This window comes from Schistocerca nitens, chromosome 9, assembly GCF_023898315.1.
Source record: "Schistocerca nitens isolate TAMUIC-IGC-003100 chromosome 9, iqSchNite1.1, whole genome shotgun sequence".
NCBI lineage: Eukaryota > Metazoa > Arthropoda > Insecta > Orthoptera > Acrididae > Schistocerca > Schistocerca nitens.
Window position 1 is genome coordinate 420,385,562 of NC_064622.1, and position 13,177 is coordinate 420,398,738.

The following is a 13,177-nucleotide window of genomic DNA, read 5'->3' on the forward strand; positions in this document are numbered from 1 at the left end:
CCAGGGTCAATACTTCTAACATACAGGTACTGGTTTCTGTTATTATGCCTCCGGTTAGTTTCTTTTTGAACGCCTCTTACATATTCTCCTTCATTATTTACATGAGTCTACCATCGATGGGATAACTGTAGAAATCACGTGGTTCTGAGGCAAAAAGCTCGTCGAGCCTGTTCGGAGAGCATTTTCATCTGGAAAGGAAGTTCCTTGAAAGTTTTTCGAAAGAGAGCAAAGAAGGTGAAAATCTGAGGGCGCAAGATCAGGTGAGTGCAGAATGATTTCGCAACCCAACTCCTGTGTAGTGTTGTTTGTCAGTCAAGCAGAATGTGGGCGGACATTGGGGAGGCTTAGCAACACTTCACGCAGTCTACCAAGTCGTCGGTCTTGGTTTGTGTCTGAAAAATATATAGGTTGTTGACAATAAATGTCAACAGTGGTGGTTACACCTCGGGGAACAATTTGTAGTACTAAGAGAGGACAAGTCACTCTCACTAATTTTCATATTCAAGGATATTCTTTAATGTTGTTATCACACCTCAGACATCATTTTCTGTGGGACGACAGGATCAACGTGAGGAGGTGTTGATGGGTGAATGTACAGTGTTAAAGTATGTGGGATCTTTATGGAAGCTCTCCTTCGAATAGTGCTTTCTGGAGTTGCGGACAAGCAGGGGGTTTGGTTATTTAATAGTAAATATTGCCGTGGGCATTCGGAGATTGGAAGCTGCTAGGGAGAGGAACATCTCAAAGCACTTACCGGGGAAAGAATGCTGGTCCCAAGAATTTCGCGCACCAGTGTGTACGCCATGCTTTTGGCCAAAGAGGCGAAAAGCAGCCTACCCCGGATCTACCTGATAGGCGTTTCTGGCCACATCAGAGACAGGGGCGCAGGACAGAAACCAGGTCGTCTGGCAGAGGCGTTTCGATAGTGTCGCAAGCGCCCATTGTGTATAGAGCAGGCGTCCATAAAATCTGCGAGTTTTCATGTCGTCCTTGAGTCACATGTTAAAGACGGAGCCCTCGGATGATTTGGCAACGGAGCATGCTCGGATAGCCTAATGGTAATGCGACCGCTGATAACAAGCAGAAAGTCGGGTTCGAGTCGTCATTTCATTATACCGCTGATGATTGTCATTCACAACTGCGAATATATTTCATGTATATGAAAGAATACCGGGGATTGAGAAGGGAGAGAGACAGGGTTGAAACCTGTCCTTAAATTAATTCAGTGTGTACAATGAAAAGAGAACCAGAGAAAATTTGGTGCAGAAATTAAAGTTCAAGGAGAAAAAAAAAAAACCCTTTGATGTTTGCTGGCGACGTAATTCTGTCAGAGGCACTAAAATACTTGGAAGAACAGTTGAATTTAACGGATGCAGGTTAAAAGATGCTCAACGGAACTAAAACAAGGATAATGAAATGTAGTCAGGTTAAATTAGGGAACGCTGAGGAAGTTAGATTAGCAAATGAGACAGTAAAAGTGGTCGAGATCTTAGCTATTTGGGCAGCGAAATGACAGATCATGGTCGTAGTAGTGGCTATCAAATGCAAACCCACGGTAGCAAGGAAAGAGCTTTTGTAAAAGAGAAATTTCTTAGCATCGAATTTATAAATTTAAATGTTAGAAAGTATTTTCTGAAGTTATTTTCATGGAGAGCGGCGTTGTACAGAAGTGAAACGTGCATGATAAACAATGTAGACAGCATCGTCCCTATGCGTGCCCAGTTTTTTGGGAACCTCAGGCCTTCGGAAGAATTTTAGGATGGAACGCGACATTTACGGCGGCTGTGAAATCATCTATGTTGGGACACAAAAACACTTCGCTTAGTTTAATCAAGGCCTCTGGCCAGACACTATGTAACATTGGGCCCATCAAGACAATGATCTCTGTGATAAATGTGTGAAATGATAACATAAATAAACCTTAGTCTTTGCCAACCAAACACCACCCAGTGTAGTACTAATTATTTAATACTTCTATTTGCGCTGGCAACAGTTCACGATTTATTTGTCATCCCCTTAACTTGTGTTGTTTTTCCTACCTTATGATTAATAAACTCTTGCCATGTTAATAGAAATTTTAAACCATGATGATAAACTTTAATAATACATCACTAATTGGGTACAATAATGACAGGGTCACCTTTTTATTAATTCTCCTCAGCATTCAATTTTTATTTAAGATTCTGATAAAAGTGATAACCTCCAATGCTGCCTAGAAACAGCAACCAATGCCAAAGAGCAGGTCTAATTTAGCAGACGCATGGCCAGGTAGACAAGTGGAAGCTTGCAAGTTAAGGCGATTGCTGTTAGGACGTGAACTTGCAGTCGCCAGTAGGGGGTTGGGTTGTTTGGGGGAGGAGGCCAGACAGCGAGGTCATCGGTCTCAGCGGATTAGGGAAGGACGGGGAAGAAAGTCGGCCGTGCCCTTTCGAAGGAACCATTCCGGCATTTGTCTGGAGGGATTTAGGGAAATCGCGGAAAACCTACATCAAGATGGCCGGACGCGGGATTGAACCGTCGTTCTCCCGAATGCGAGTCCAGTGTAGTCGCCAGTAGTCTTTCAAATCAGACTGCAAGACCAGAGTAACCTTGCTGTACACCACACCGTCGCTTTTTCACCATATACATGACATTACCATTTGTGTATGCCCACTAGTCTTTGTACTTGGGGTTACTGTTTTGTCTGGGCTCAACTATTCCTTCCTTTTCCTTATGTTGGCACGGCAACATCATTTCTCGTCAGCAGTAACGCTACAGAGCCACTTGACAACGAGAAAGTAGAGATGCACAAACGACCATCCACTGATTTTTGTGATTTTGGCTTAGAGCATGCGGTACCCATACACCCGATTCATGGACCTTCCCCACTGCATACAAGTGTCGCACGATGGTGGAATGATCGCAGCTGATCACTGTTACCAGTTCTCGACTACACTGACTTGCATCATTATGGATTAATGCGTTTAAATGATCTTCATCAAACCCCGAGTCCGCCCCCGGTAACTGAGTGGTCAGCGCGACAGAATGTCAATCCTAATGGCCCGGATTCGATTCCCGGCTGTGTCGGAGATTTTCTCCTCTCAGGGACTGGGTGTTGCGTTGTCCTAATCATCATCATTTCATTCCCATCGACGCGCAAGTCACCGCAGTGGCGTCAAATCGAAAGACTTGCACCTAGCGAACGGTCGACCCGATGGGAGGCCCTAGTCACACGACATCTTCATCTATCAAACCCCGGAAATCTTCATGAAAGTGGAGAGTCATTAATGTCAAATCGAGCCTCCTTAAAACGAGAAAACAATTTTCTTGCCATGCTCTGTCTTATACACGCCGCAGATGTGCCTGGCTGCCTCCGCTGCTGTCACCCCTATATTGAACTCAAACAGAAGAAAACGTCGGAAATGTTTCGATTTCTCCACTTTGCACTCCATTTTCTAGCATCCACAGCTCCACTCACTGTCTCCAAATGACAAAATCACAATATACACTATGTGACCAAAAGTATCCGGACACACCCAAAAACATACGTTTTTCATGTTAGATGGATTGTGGTGCCACCTACTGCCAGGTACTCCATGTCAGCGACATAATTAGCCATTAGACGTCGTGAGAGAGCAGCTCCGCGGAACTCACGGACTTAGAACATGGGCAGGTGATCAGGTGTCACTGTCTGTACGCGAGATTTCCAGACTCTTAAACAACCCTAGGTCCACTGTTTCCGATGTGATAGTGAAGTGGAAACGTACACGTACACGTACAGCACAAAAGCGTACAGGTCGGCCTCGCCTGTTGGCTGACAGAGACCGCCGACAATAGAAGATGGTCGTAATGTGTAACACACAGGCATCTATCCAGACAATCACACAGGAACTTCAAACTTCATTAGGATCCACTGTAAGTACTATGACAGTTAGGAGGGAGGTGATAAAACTTGGATTTCATGGTCGAGCGGCTGCTCATTAGCCACACATCACGCCCGTAAATGCCAAACGACGCCTCGCTTGGTGTAAGGAGCGTAAACGTTGGACGATTGAACAGTGGAAAAACGTTGTGTGGAGTGACGAATCACGGTACACAATGTGACGATCCGATGGCAGGGTGTGGGTATGGCGAATGCCCGGTGAACGTCGTCTGCCAGCGTGTGTAGTGCCAACAGTAAAATACGGAAGCGGTGGTGTTATGGTGTGGTCATGCTTTTCAAGGAGGGGGCTTGCACCTCTTGTTGTTTTGCATGGCACTATCACAACTTAGGCCTACGTTGCTGTTTTAAGCACATTCTTGATTCCCACTGTTAAAGGCCAATTCGAGGGTGCCGACTGCATCTTTCAACATGATCGTGTACCTGTTCGTAATGCACGGCCTGTGGCAGAGTGCTTACACGACCATAATATCCCTGTAACGGACTGGCCTACACAGATTCCTGACCTGAATCCTATAGAACACCTTTGGGATGTTTTGGAACGCCGAATTCGTGCCAGGCCTCCCCGACCGTCATCGGTACTTCTCCTCAGTGCAGCACTACTTGAAGAATGGGCTGCCATTCCCCAAGAAACCTTCCAGTACCTGATTGAACATATGCCTGCGAGAATGTACGGAACGTAACACGTAGCCTCAGACCGCGTCGCTATCTTCGTTGTCCTTAGGTGCATTATGTGTTGGTGGCAGTAGAATCGTTCGGCAACCAGTTTCAAATGCCGGTTCTCTAAATTTTTTCAACACTGTTTCTCTAAAAGTACGTCGCCTTCTCTCCAAAGATTCCCATTTGGGTTCCCGAAGCATCTCCGCAACACTTATGTGTTGTTCAAACCACAAATCTAGCAGCCCGCCTCTGAATTGCTGGTACGGATCCCTGGGGCACTCCTGACGATACCCTTGTCTCCAGTAAACACTCGCCGTCGACGGCAGCATACTGGGTTCTGTTATTTAAGAAGTCTGTGAGCCACTCACGTGTCTGTAAGCTTGTTCCATGTACAGGGTGTTTCAAAAATAACCGGTATATTTGAAACGGCAATAAAAACTAAACGAGCAGCGATAGAAATACACCGTTTGTTGCAATATGCTTGGGACAACAGTACATTTTCAGGCAGACAAACTTTCGAAATTACAGTAGTTACAATTTTCAACAACAGATGGCGCTGCAAGTGATGTGAAAGATATAGAAGACAACGCAGTCTGTGGGTGCGCCATTCTGTACGTCGTCTTTCTGCTGTAAGCGTGTGCTGTTCACAACGTGCAAGTGTGCTGTAGACAACATGGTTTATTCCTTAGAACAGAGGATTTTTCTGGTGTAGGAATTCCACCGCCTAGAACACAGTGTTGTTGCAACAAGACGAAGTTTTCAACGGAGGTTTAATGTAACCAAAGGACCGAAAAGCGATACAATAAAGGATCTGTTTGAAAAATTTCAACGGACTGGGAACGTGACGGATGAACGTGCTGGAAAGGTAGGGTGACCGCGTACGGCAACCACAGAGGGCAACGCGCAGCTAGTGCAGCAGGTGATCCAACAGCGGCCTCGGGTTTCCGTTCGCCGTGTTGCAGCTGCGGTCCAAATGACGCCAACGTCCACGTATCGTCTCATGCGCCAGAGTTTACACCTCTATCCATACAAAATTCAAACGCGGCAACCCCTCAGCGCCCCTACCATTGCCGCACGAGAGACATTCGCTAACGATATAGTGCACAGGATTGATGACGGCGATATGCATGTGGGCAGCATTTGGTTTACTGACGAAGCTTATTTTTACCTGGACGGCTTCGTCAATAAACAGAACTGGCGCATATGGGGAACCGAAAAGCCCCATGTTGCAGTCCCATCGTCCCTGCATCCTCAAAAAGTACTGGTCTGGGCCGCCATTTCTTCCAAAGGAATCATTGGCCCATTTTTCAGATCCGAAACGATTACTGCATCACGCTATCTGGACATTCTTCGTGAATTTGTGGCGGTACAAACTGCCTTAGACGACACTGCGAACACCTCGTGGTTTATGCAAGATGGTGCCCGGCCACATCGCACGGCCGACGTCTTTAATTTCCTGAATGAATATTTCGATGATCGTGTGATTGCTTTGGGGTATCCGAAACATACAGGAGGCGGCGTGGATTGGCCTCCCTATTCGCCAGACATGAACCCCTGTGACTTCTTTCTGTGGGGACACTTGAAAGACCAGGTGTACCGCCAGAATCCAGAAACAATTGAACAGCTGAAGCAGTACATCTCATCTGCATGTGAAGCCATTCCGCCAGACACGTTGTCAAAGGTTTCGGGTAATTTCATTCAGAGACTACGCCATATTATTGCTACGCATGGTGGATATGTGGAAAATATCGTACTATAGAGTGTCCCAGACCGCAGCACCATCTGTTGTTGAAAATTGTAACTACTGTAATTTTAAAAATTTGTCTGCCTGAAAATGTACTGTTGTCCCAAGCATATTGCAACAAACGGTGTATTTCTATCGCTGCTCGTTTAGTTTTTATTGCCGTTTCAAATATACCGGTCATTTTTGAAACACCCTGTACTAGTAACCTTCGTTAACAGCCCGCAGTGGAGCACCGTGTCAAATGCTTCCCGGAAGTCTAGAAGGATGGAATGTGCCTGTTGTCCTTCATCCATAGTTCGCAGTATATCGTGTGAGGAAAGAGCGAGCTCAGTTTCCGCAGCTTTGTTTGTCTTATGAATTGGATTTCCAACGACCGTTCCTTTCGGAACACATGCAAGAACATCGTAATAACGCGAACATGTTCCAAAAATACAACTGACCGACGTAGAGATATAGGCGTATAGTTTTGTGCCTTTGTTCGACGACCTCTCCTGAAAAAGGAAATTAGCTGTGCTTTTTTCAGTCATTAGGAACGAGGAACGCTTTACTGCTCTAGAGATCTACTGCTGCTTTGTAGAATCGAATTGGTTCTCCGATCAGGTCAGTCTACTTGCGTCTCTTGAGCGATTTCAACTTATTTTTTGTCACTATGTCACTTATTTCAATATCTGCCATTTTGTCGTTCGTGAGACTATTCGAAGGAGGAACTTATAGCGGCCCCCTGCCTTAATACGATGAAAATTCAGTTTTATGTTAGTAAATAAAATGTCACATGCTTTAGGAGAATATAACTTCTCATCAAAACATTTCAAAGATGTTCGCAGGGTGGTCGTCACAACGCTGAATAATACTGTTTCAAAGATAAAGTTTTTGGCTCTTCACTTTTGTTGTCTAGGGTATTATATAAGAGGTCCAGATTTTTAAAAAAGGTAAGGCTGGAGACATCTAGTAGTATTATAAAAGTCATCACACGTTTTTATTCTTCTTTAAAAAACACACCTAAAATTTACATGGTGTCTCTGACAAAACAGTTACATCTTGTGCATCAACCTCTTTGGTTCTGCGAACCACGCGTTTACGTACAACGGAATTAGCCGGCACTAAAACCACTGACCGACGTGACTTTCACAACTACACTGAGCCAACTGCCTGCTGGTCTTAGACAGTGCTCGTATTTATAACCTTCGAAAGAGATCAATAAATTATCTCTTTTTTTAGAGTCAATTAAATTGTTTTAAATGGATTATTTACATCAAATAGTTACGAATGATTCTGGTGCTCAGGTGTTTAGATTAAAAACATAAATGGTGCATTTTACAAATAATCACAAGTGTCAACCAAGCGAAATACCTGGATTACAAAGTGTTAAATTTGACCTTTCTTATTTGCATAATATTGGGGTTAAAATGTGAAAATCTGTAAATTACGTGAGTATACAGTACAAAAGTATTATTAAACTTATTTGTTTTTCATAGTGTAGAGGATAATCAGATTTTCCTGGCCAAATTTTATTACGAGCAATTTCGTAGTCACATACACTCCTGGAAATTGAAATAAGAACACCGTGAATTCATTGTCCCAGGAAGGGGAAACTTTATTGACAGATTCCTGGGGTCAGATACATCACATGATCACACTGACAGAACCACAGGCACATAGACACAGGCAACAGAGCATGCACAATGTCGGCACTAGTACAGTGTATATCCACCTTTCGTAGCAATGCAGGCTGCTATTCTCCCATGGACACGATCGTAGAGATGCTGGATGTAGTCCTGTGGAACGGCTTGCCATGTCATTTCCACCTGGCGCCTCAGCTGGACCAGCGTTCGTGTTGGACGCGCAGACCGCGTGAGACGACGCTTCATCCAGTCCCAAACATGCTCAATGGGGGACAGATCCGGAGATCTTGCTGGCCAGGGTAGTTGACTTACACCTTCTAGAGCACGTTGGGTGGCACGGGATACATGCGGACGTGCATTGTCCTGTTGGAACAGCAAGTTCCCTTGCCGGTCTAGGAATGGTAGAACGATGGGTTCGATGACGGTTTGGATGTACCGTGCACTATTCAGTGTCCCCTCGACGATCACCAGTGGTGTATGGCCAGTGTAGGAGATCGCTCCCCACACCATGATGCCGGGTGTTGGCCCTGTGTGCCTCGGTCGTATGCAGTCCTGATTGTGGCGCTCACCTGCACGGCGCCAAACACGCATACGACCATCATTGGCACCAAGGCAGAAGCGACTCTCATCGCTGAAGACGACACGTCTCCATTCGTCCCTCCATTCACGCCTGTCGCGACACCACTGGAGGCGGGCTGCACGATGTTGGGGCGTGAGCGGAAGACGGCCTAACGGTGTGCGGGACCGTAGCCCAGCTTCATGGAGACGGTTGCGAATGGTCCTCGCCGATACCCCAGGAGCAACAGTGTCCCTAATTTGCTGGGAAGTGGCGGTGCGGTCCCCTACGGCACTGCGTAGGATCCTACGGTCTTGGCGTGCATCCGTGCGTCGCTGCGGTCCGGTCCCAGGTCGACGGGCACGTGCACCTTCCGCCGACCACTGGCGACAACATCGATGTACTGTGGAGACCTCACGCCCCACGTGTTGAGCAATTCGGCGGTACGTCCACCCGGCCTCCCGCATGCCCACTATACGCCCTCGCTCAAAGTCCGTCAACTGCACATACGGTTCACGTCCACGCTGTCGCGGCATGCTACCAGTGTTAAGACTGCGATGGAGCTCCGTATGCCACGGCAAACTGGCTGACACTGACGGCGGCGGTGCACAAATGCTGCGCAGCTAGCGCCATTCGACGGCCAACACCGCGGTTCCTGGTGTGTCCGCTGTGCCGTGCGTGTGATCATTGCTTGTACAGCCCTCTCGCAGTGTCTGGAGCAAGTATGGTGGGTCTGACACACCGGTGTCAATGTGTTCTTTTTTCCATTTCCAGGAGTGTATGTTGACACTATGAATAACCCTATGTGAGCAAAATATAAGAGTTCGTAATGAAATATTCGTGTAAAACAGTTTAAATAAATGTACCTTGCTTTTGCAATATCTTTTGGATCGAAATATTATATATAAATGACATTGAAAAACATTGCACCATAATTGCACCCATACGAAATTTAACTAATTGGAGTTTAATTTTCTGAAAAATATTAATTTATCCTCAGTATCGCATACTTCCATACTTCTTTTCTCTCCTATCGGGATCATTACAAACTACAATCCGATCATTCTCTGTAAAACAGTTTTAGTCGTCAGGCTCATTTTTTCTGATGTTCCAGCAGATAGTTGCAATCTCGTTTGTGAAATGTTAAGCAGTAAAGGAAACCTAAGAAATATTGGGGGATGAATTATTCAGGGAGACGAAATAACAACTTTGAGGGTTTCGTGTGGCACTGCAGTTCTGCCAGTGACAGCAAAAGACTTGGGACAGCAGTTGAAAGGAGGATATAAGGTGGATTTCAACAAGAGCAAAATAACGATAGTAGAACGTAGTCGAATTAAAATAGGTTATGCTGAGGGAATAACTACATAGCTGGAGCGTTTGGTAATTTACGGTGAACAGTCCTGTTCAAAACACTGAAATATATGGACTGTCTCAGGTATTTCTACAACAGCCTACGAGATTATTGCATAAACAGGCAGCTGAAATTGGAATATCCTAGGAAGAACATTGAATGGGAATATTGAGAAAATTTCGGATATTTAGTTCGTAGGAAACATTACAAGGTTTTGGCATACATCCATATATGTTGACGCATAAACCTCAATGTTATGCATTAAAATTATGTTCAGACTCTTAAGAAATCTTCCAATCAGCAGCCAGTTTCTTATACCGGACTACACCGAAATCGCTTATTGCCTATAAAAGTGATCACTGATTGAGTGGAAAAAGTGACATATCGTAAAAAATATGTACAGTCTCATTTGCTATAAGCGTAGGGCCAGTATAGTGTTCTTCATATACAAGGTGAGTCACCTAACATTACCGCTGGGTATATTTCGTAAACCACATCAAATACTGACGAATCGATTCCACAGACCGAACGAGAGGAGAGGGGCTAGTGTAATTGGTTAATACAAACCATAAAAAAATGCACGGATGTTTTTTAACACAAACCTAGGTTTTTTTAAATGTCACCCCGTTAGTTTTGTTAGCACATCTGAACATATAAACAAATACGTAATCAGTGCCGTTTGTTGCATTGTAAAATGTTAATTACATCCGGAGATATTGAAACCTAAAGTTGACGCTTGAGTACCACTCCTCCGCTGTTCGATCGTGTATATCGGAGAGCACCGAATTACGTAGGGATCCAAAGGGAACGGTGATGGACCTTAGGTACAGAAGAGACTGGAACAGCACATTACGTCCACGTGCTAACACCTTTTTATTGGTCTTTTTCACTGACGCACATGTACATTACCATGAGGGGTGAGGTACACGTACACACGTGGTTTCCGTTTTCAATTACGGAGTGGAATAGAGTGTGTCCCGACATGTCAGGCCAATAGATGTTCAATGTGGTGGCCATCATTAGCTGCACACAATTGCAATCTCTAGCGTAATGAATGTCGTACACGCCGCAGTACATCTGGTGTAATGTCGCCGCAGGCTGCCACAATACGTTGTTTCATATCCTCTGGGGTTGTAGGCACATCACGATATACATTCTCCTTTAACGTACCCCACAGAAAGAAGTCCAGAGGTGTAAGATCAGGAGAACTGGCTGGCCAATTTATGCGTCCTCCACGTCCTATGAAACGCCCGTCGAACATCCTGTCAAGGGTCAGCCTAGTGTTAATTACGGAATGTGCAGGTGCACCGTCATGCTGATACCACATACGTCGACGTGTTTCCAGTGGGACATTTTCGAGCAACGTTGGCAGATCATTCTGTAGAAACGCGATGTATGCTGCAGCTGCCGGCCGAAGTGGCCGTGCGGTTAAAGGCGCTGCAGTCTGGAACCGCAAGACCGCTACGGTCGCAGGTTCGAATCCTGCCTCGGGCATGGATGTTTGTGATGTCCTTAGGTTAGTTAGGTTTAACTAGTTCTAAGTTCTAGGGGACTAATGACCTCAGCAGTTGAGTCCCATAGTGCTCAGAGCCATTTATGCTGCAGCTGTTTGGGCCCCTGCAATGAAGTGAGGACCAATGAGGTGGTCGCCAATGATTCCGCACCATACATTTACAGTCCACTGTCGCTGTCGCTCTACCTGTCTGAGCCAGCGAGGATTGTCCACGGACCAGTAATGCATGTTCCGTAGATTCACTGCCCCGTGGTTTGTGAAACCCGCTTCATCGGTAAGCAGATAGAACTGCAACGCATTCTCTGTTAATGCCCATTGACAGAATTGCACTCGATGATTAAAGTCATCACCATGTAATTGCTGATGTAGCGACACATGAAACGGGTGAAAGCGGTGACGATGCAGTATGCGCATGACACTACTTTGACTCAGGCTACCGGCTCTCGCAATGTCCCGTGTACTCATGTGTGGGTTCATGGCAACAGCAGCTAACACACCAACTGCACCCGCTTCTCCTGTGACGGGCCTGTTACGGACCCGTTTGCAATGTGCGGCACGTTGGATGCTCTCTGTCCGGGTACCGTTCTGCATACACCCTGCAGGCTTCGGCTGCATTTCGTCGACACTCGCCATAGATGAGTATCATCTCCGCCTTTTCAGAGTTCGAATACACCGTGGTCACAGTTCCTACAACACTACACTATCACAGACGTCTGGTAACACGGTGTACTACAGTTGGTCTGCGTGCGGAGACGAATGCAGAATAACAATAGCAGCAAGCGCTACATGCGCTACATGCGGACACTGCGACAGCTAGACCAAACCACAATAGTGCACATCAGCCACACTCGTAAACAAGGTCGTCATCGTAAACATGTCCCTGCAGATGCTGCTCGCCGACCGTGGCCCGTGTTTGTTACAACACGCAACTGAACGTCGGAGGTTTCAAGCGTCAACTTTAGGTTACAATATCTCCGGATGTAATAAACATTTTACAATGCAACAAACGGCACTGATTACGTATTTGTTTATATGTTCAGATGTGCTAACAAAACTAACGTGGTTCCATTTGAAAAAACGTAGGTTTGTGTTAAAAAACATACTTCCGTGCATTTGTGTATGGTTTGTATTAAACAATTACACTAGCCCCTCTCCTCACGTTCGGTCTGTGGAATCGGTTCGTCAGTATTTGATGTGGTTTACGAAATATATCCAGCGGTAACGTTAGGTGACTCACCCTGTATATCAGTTACAACTGTAATCACTGTCAGTGTATGGTATAACCGTGAAGTTTGTGTGAGAATATTTCAAGTTAGTTGTTTCTGACATGTAGCCCAATTTCCAGTTTAAATACACTCTACTATAGATGTTAAAGCTCGGAAACACATAAAAAGATGTTGCTAGACGGATATCATAAGACAATGATCAAGGAGAAAGCAGATGATGTAAATAAGTATGGTGAAATATACATAATCCGATTACTTTATGCAGACCGCCATAGCCATTGGTGCGATACTGTAATGGAATCAATGACAACAAAGGAAAATAATTTTTTAAATGCTTTTGATGGACTCCCCAATTTGTGATGAATGATAAGTGATACCTTCAACGGCCGATTCCTTTACCTGTCAGGATCAGTTTTAGGTTTGGAAGCGGACGCGTGACATGTAAGAAATTGGCTCAATTACTAGAATATCGTGGCTTTAGGGTTCAACAGGAGACTTCTTAACACCAGATTGGAGGCATTTCTTTATTATAAAAAAAAAATAGTACCTATTCGTGGATACTGAGGAATTTTGTATCATCTCTAAA

General features: G+C 45.2%; 1 protein-coding gene across 1 annotated transcript in view; it reads right to left on the reverse strand.

Moving 5' to 3' along the window:
- Positions 1–13,177, reverse strand: part of LOC126203277 (uncharacterized) — a 31,818-nt gene that overhangs the window by 17,557 nt on the left and 1,084 nt on the right. The gene's annotated exons all lie outside the window — the stretch shown is intronic.